The sequence below is a fragment of the Euprymna scolopes genome, chromosome 29 (assembly GCF_053919585.1).
Source record: "Euprymna scolopes isolate OS-2025 chromosome 29, ASM5391958v1, whole genome shotgun sequence".
NCBI lineage: Eukaryota > Metazoa > Mollusca > Cephalopoda > Sepiida > Sepiolidae > Euprymna > Euprymna scolopes.
Genome location: NC_136510.1, coordinates 365,001 through 372,500, shown reverse-complemented (window position 1 = coordinate 372,500; position 7,500 = coordinate 365,001). Strand labels below are relative to the sequence as shown.

Genomic DNA, 7,500 nt, shown 5'->3' with positions numbered 1-7,500 from the left:
CACAAATAGATAGATAGATAGATAGATAGATAGATAGATAGATAGATAGATAGATATCGGTTTGTTGATGTAAGAAAAAACAAGCAAAATATGTGTGTTTATGAGTTAGCCTGAAGAATAATTTTCATGGAATGAAACAAATGTTTGTGAAGCTCAATTGTAATATGTATGTGTATATTATACTACTAAACTTTGTGCATGCATTGAGTACTATTGAATTAAAGACACACACACACACACACACACACACACACACATATATATATATAGATAGATAGATAGATAGATAGATTCAGCCCCCCTGATGAGTCGTAGACGACGAAACACGTGTCAGTGGATAATTATATTTTTAAAACAATGTGTGTGTGTGTGTGTGTGTGTGTGTGTGTGTGTGTGTGTGTGTGTGTGTGTGTGTGTGTGTGTGTGTGTGTGTGTGTGTGTGTGTGTGTGTGTGTGTGTGTGTGTGTTAATTGTCATTTCCTTGTTTTAAAAACTGCGGTATATTTATCCGTGGTGAGTACTGGATCAGTTACAGAGCGCTTACGCTCTGAAACTCGGTGTCCTAGGTTTGATTCTCGCTCGCTTAAGCTGCGCAGATGACTCGTATGACGACGAAACACGTGTTTGTAACAAATATATTTTAAAAAGATATATATATATATATATATATGTATATATATATATATATATATATATATATATATATATATATATATATATATATATATATATATATAATATTATAAGGTGATATAATATAAATTTTCACTATTTACTTCAACGGGTGCTCAATACATGAGCAGATATAGTATATATATATATATATATATATATATATATATATATATATATATATATAAGTATATATTTCAGCATATATATTTGTGTATATATATATATATATATATATATATATATATATATATATATATATATATATATATATATATATATTGAAATAAAAAAAAACAAACACAGAATATAATGCAGGGGAACGTCGCATTTGTTATTTAGTTTTTTTTTATTTGCGATACTTTTTGAATAAATTTATTTTTTATATGAAAGTGCATTTTTTCCTAAATGCGAGTTGGCAATGATTTTCCCTTTGACCAATGTATTGTTTGTGTTTTTAAAATTATATTTTTAAACAATATATATGCACTCGTGAGCAAAACAAAAAAAAAGAACAGGCCAAACAAATTTTATGCATTTTATAGCACTAAAACTATATTGAACAAAGAACAATTGAACAAGGAAACTAAAACGAGACTAATATACAGAACAAGACATTTACTTTAATAAATGCTTCAGATGGAATCGCATTCCCTTTTGATTTCTTTAAAAGATCAATCCTTTAGACATGCTCTCAACCAAAGTAGAGCACTGTGAATAGGAGATGCTATTCCATTTGCTTTACACAGCTTTCCAGTTTGTCATTGTTCTCAAAAGTTTTTTTCCTGCCAATGCACGAGATATTATGGACCAAATATTCTCGATTGGGTTTAAATCGGGGCTTTGACCTGGCCAAAATATCACATCAATTGAATTATCAGAAAACCATTTTTTGTGACTTAAGTGTGTTCAGGGGCATTATCATATTGAAAAATAATGTTCGAGGATATTCCCAGCTTCTGAATACTTAGTAACAGTCCTGTTTCTAATATTCGAATGTATTCCTTTACATTGATTGTCTTCTCACATCTAATAAGTTCCCCAACTCTTGTTGCAGTAAAAGTTTCCCATACCATTATTCCTCCATTCCTGTGTTTAACTGTCGTTTTTATGCAACTTGGCGAAAATCTTTCTCCACTTCTTCGATTGCACCGTTCGGGAGCATCTGGAACATCAGTAACAGGACAAAATCTTGATTCATCTAACCAGAAAACATTCCTGAAACAGTGTGTATCTTTCTTGCCATAACACGAGAAAAATCTCTTTCTATCATTGATGTTCTTCTTAGATAAAAATGGCTTCTTTGCACACCTTTTAGAAGAAAATCGCATTTCTTTCATTCGTCTAGATATTGTATATCTAGAAAGAGAATTCCCAGCTCCTGTTTTGAATTCTTTGCTATGGTCAGCATGTTTTCTTTCGATCCTTCAAAACAGTTAATTTAAGCATGTGGTCGGCCTTCAAAGTGGATGCTCGAGTGCGACCAGATCCAGATTTCCCTTTTACCAATCATTCCACTTCGAACCTTTGACCAATTTGCTTCGCTACAGAAAAACATGTTTTCACATTGTCTTTTCTTAAAATATCAAAAATCTGCCTGTAAATCATTTTGGACTGCCTTAATCCTGCAATTCAGTTTTTTTATATCCTCTCCAAGATGCGGTCTTACCATTTTTAGGATTAATTTTTCCACTTATTATTATATGCTATAATAATAATGATCTGCAAAATAGAAATTTTCAGTCAAAAATAACAAAAATTAATGGAAAAATATTGAAAAATCGATTTCTTCCTTCTTTCACTCTTGGCCCATTTTGTTTTTGTTTTTGTTTTTTTGCTCATAAGTATATATATATATATATATATATATATATATATATATATATATATATATATATATATATATATATATATATATAATTAAAATGAAAGATGAGGAATAAAATTCATATATAACTTTATTATATCATCAGAATAATACGGAAGAGTGAAGGAGGGAATTAAGTTTTAAAAAACTCTTTAGACCATGGTATTCTGAAGCTAAATGCTTCTCATTAGGAGAGGGGAAAGGTCAGAATTATGTAAAATGCAAATATAGAAAACAAACTGGCTACTGCAATGCAGGAAGCCGGGTGTTTACACACATATATATATATATATATATATATATATATATATATATATATATATATATATATATATATATATATATATATAAGAAGGCGCTTTGTATGTGTTTGAGAGAGAGAGAAAGAGAGAGAAAGAGACACACACAGAGAATTGTCCATGAACTCCAAAATTGCTGAGCCTATTTTTAATTTTACACAATCGTACTTTATTTTCTTGTGAGTGTTATTAGTTAGGCTTTGTATCGAAATACGTCCGATAAGTATCAAACGTTGATAATTGCAAAAATTCTATTAAAGAAAGAACAATCTGATTTCGATCAAATTTAACACTTAATATTACAAGTGCATTTCAGAAATGTTATCACCGCACAAGCAGAAGGGCCCGGCGTATAAAATTAACAATATGTTCTTTGATAAGATAAGAGGCGGTCTGAAATTAATGTTTTTGTCTAAAACACAATAGAACCATGATATTTAATATTTGCATTATAAACTTTAATTTATCATTATATAAAAATAATTTTATAATATCAATAGTAGGTTCTCTACAGTGCAATGTAAAGTACAATCTATTGTAGTTTAAGTCACTGTGATGAGCATATAAGCTACTTTCCGGTGCATCGCGATGAGTTCACGATTAAAGCAGGCAATTAATCGATTTGATTGACGAATGGGGGAATGGGGGATTTCACCGATTACGATGACAATAAAAGTATTATAAGTGTAGAACATTCGTTGATCCTTCTTCAATTCCAGGCAACGTCGGGTCTCTCTTCTAGTATATATAAATTGGTAGAGAACGGAATTAATATATATATATATATATATATATATATATATATATATATATATATATATATATATATTAATTCCGTTCTCTCTCTCTCTCTCTCTCTCTCTATATATATATATATATATATATATATATATATATATATATATATATATATATATATATATATATATATATATATATATATATATATATTAATTCCGTTCTCTACCAATTTGGTTTTTAAATATAAATTCCTATAAGAAGACTTTTTTTAATATCATATCCGCAAATGAATTCTAAATTTCTGTGAAAAAAAACTCAATATTTAGTATCTACATGTGTGTGTGTGTGTTTTTTTTTTGTGTCAAACGAAGCCTTTCAGTACAGGAGTAAACGTTGCTGTCAATTTTTAAAGCTAGCCATGCTTAGATGTAGTCCGTATTATGAATGGGTAATATGTTTAAGCCTCGTTTTTGTTGATATAATAACAGAGTTTACGCAAAACACGAAAATCTTTTCAGGCTACGTTTACTCTAAATTCATGTGTTCGTTAAACTTTATTTTAACTTTATTTCTATGTTTTTGTATTATTTTGCATATTTTAAGGAGCTGTTTTATTTTTAATTGTTTAAAAGTTTTGTCTTGCATTAAATGGTATACAAGCGAAACAGTTTTTATACAAAAACGTATATCTATGAGTGAGAGAAGAAAATAATCAAGTCGCTTTTTTGTACTCTCCCAAAAGAAGCGGCAAAAAAGAAATAAAAACGAAGGGGTTTTCTGTTGTTTTGTTTTGTGTTTATAAAAACGAAATCTTCTTAATATTTCAGATGTATCGTTTTCCGATAAGTCAAAAAATGTTTTAATTTACATATATTGGAAAAACAAAAAATATGTTTTAAAACCGTGAAGCAATTATATCGAATTTGAAATGCTGTCAATGTATAAATAAAATATGGGCCCGTTTGGAGCTGCAACAGTTGTCAAAGATAATAAATAAAAAATAAAAAACGAAAAACTAAAGAGAATAGTTACATGTTCTGCCCTTTATTCGTCTGGTTTGGCTTGTTTTGTCTGTTGTATTGTATATCAAACCCCTTGCTGTTTACTATATGCCGCAATACAATACAATAAAACCAGGAGTAGTCAAACTACGCCACTCAGGCCAAGTCGGGCCCGCCATAAGATTTCTCCAGCATGTGAGTTTAAAAATTAAATGTTAAAATAAAAGCCAGGAAAGCATGATATTCATACATACTGGAGAAAAGTATTATAGAACACGTGTTGCAAAAGAGACTCATCTTAACTGTAATCTGGATGCCATAAATATTTTGTAATTGTATTTTTTAGGGGGAAATTATGTAAACAAAATTTTCGCAGACTAATTTACACACACACATGTACACACACACACGCACACACACACACACAAATATATATATATATATATATATATATATATATATAGTCATCCACATACAGTACTGTTTTGTTGTATCACAACTCAAGTGCGGTTAGATCAGCACTTTTCCCCAGACGGGGATTAAACCTACAGCCATCGCGTTGATAATCGGCTGTTCATGCGTATATATATATATATATATATATATATATATATATATATATATATATATATATATATATATATATATATATATATATATATATATATATATATATACCATTTGTGTATCGGTAATAAAAGCTGTGTTGTTTTTTTAACGATAAATTTCTTATAAAAATTTAATTAACAAACTAATTTACTTGGGCGTCTGACTAGGAGTAGTGTAGTATCTGTTCTAAAACTACACTTCTTCTTTTTCTGTTTTCGGTTAGTGGAAAAGAAATCCTTCTAGATAAAATTCATTTGTATTTTAATCCCAGTCCAGGGTGTTCCAATCTATGGGGAGCTAGATTTCCCAACATTACAACACGATCTCGTTTCTAACTTTGCCCTCATACAGAGATAACTTAAATACAGACGAGTACTCGAACAAACCAACTTAGTATTTTCTGATTTTCAAAAAATAATTCTGGCATTTTTACTATCTAACTCGATTAGAATAAGTCGATGTTACATCTCTTTTCTTTTGTCCGCGCAGAAAAAGTTGGTGTCGGTGAATAGTGATTTCTTACACCAAAAACGAAATTTCTAACTTAAACCATTTTTTTAGTTTCAATTCCGTTTCCATCGTCTCATCGTTTCGAGTCCTAGAGTCATTTTATTATAAACATCAACAATTTTTTAATTTCGATCCCAAATTTTAGGCAAAATTCTTGACTTCGAAGAAGAAATATATATATATATATATATATATATATATATATATATATATATATATATATATATATATATACATATGTGTATATATATGTATATATATATATATTATAAATATAAATGTATACATATATGTGTATACATATATGTGTGTGTATATACACACATGTATATGTATATATGTATATATTTATATGTATTATAAAATAAATATATATATATATATATATATATATATATATATATATATATATATATATACAAACATACACACACACGCACACACTTGCAATAATGTAGATAAATCCACTGAATATTATTTTTGTTTCCCATTTCTTTGGTTTTGTTTTTAATTGTGTGGTTTCTCTATTTTGGAAGCTTACCGGATTTTACAAAAATTGTTTTATCCACTATAGAAAACAATCTTCAAAATCAGTTTTAAAAACTACTGAAAAAATCTGAACATTCAATGTATGAATTATCTTTGAAATTCTTCAGAAAAAACTCGTAGTAATCGTCAGAATTCCGGGAAATTTTTTTTAAATATGGTAACAACATTGTCAAGACGTTTTGTTTTTGTTGTTTTTTGTGTGTTTTTTCATTTGTTTTTGTTGTTTTTTGTGTGTTTTTTTTATTTGTTTTTGTTTTTGTTGTTGTTTTTTTTTTTTTGGTGGGTGGGGGTGACCTATTCAACAATTATTAATAATAACAAAAGTAACAATAATTTTTGTTTTATTTTGACTTAACTTTCTTGAAAATAGAAACTGAATTTATATAAACCTGGGGGGGGGGGTAGTATTTAATCAAATAACCAGTAATAAATATTTGTATAATCCAACTTAATAATCCATAATCCAACGTATTTAAATGAGAAAATACTAAGGAAAATGTACCTGTTTAATGAATAGTAATAAGAACTTTGCTTGTCAAATAATCCCCCATTGTTCTGTCTAAAGCATATAAAAAAAACTGACGTTGCCTGGGACAAAAATAGGGACTGTATTATACAGTCCCTATTTTTGTCCCAGCTCGATCTCCAGCAAATAACACCAAATTGCTTTTTAATTCTGGTGTTTTACATTTTTGTAAGATTCAATTTTGGGAGTGGATTATAGACGAGTATTGATTGTATGATTACAAAGGAGTGACCACATATCAAGGTCCGAATACCACTCGAGGATAAGGGTTAATGTGTGCATTGAAGTCATTGGGGCAGTGGCGTAGTAATCGTTTGTGGTGGAACATTGGTATAATTATAATTATTTACGAGGACTGTACAATAAGAACTTGTTTATGTTGGACGTGAAGACGACATTATTGTAGTCAGCTGGAAAGCAGACCAGCGAAAACAGAGTTCCACAGATGGGCTGTTCTATGAAAGAAGCTATTGATGGAATCCACGTTTAGGCTTAGACACCGATATTGATTGTGTTTATGGCTAGACGAGTGTTTTTTTTTTGTTGTTGTTTTTGTGAAAGATTGATGGGGTGGGGGAGCATTGGTTCGAGCCCCGTCGACACCTCATTAATTGAAATACAATTTTAACGCACCGGGCATACCAGATGTTTCGCAAGAATCAATGATCTCATGTGGTGCTCCAACCCCTGAACCTCTTATTAACATTTTTATTTTTTTAATTTTCA

The 7,500-nt window shown here is 29.4% G+C and overlaps 1 protein-coding gene across 1 annotated transcript in view; it reads left to right on the top strand.

Annotated features, from left to right (window-relative positions):
• LOC145252422 (S-crystallin SL11-like) overlaps window positions 1-7,500 on the top strand; it is a 137,411-nt gene that overhangs the window by 1,050 nt on the left and 128,861 nt on the right. The window lies entirely within an intron of this gene.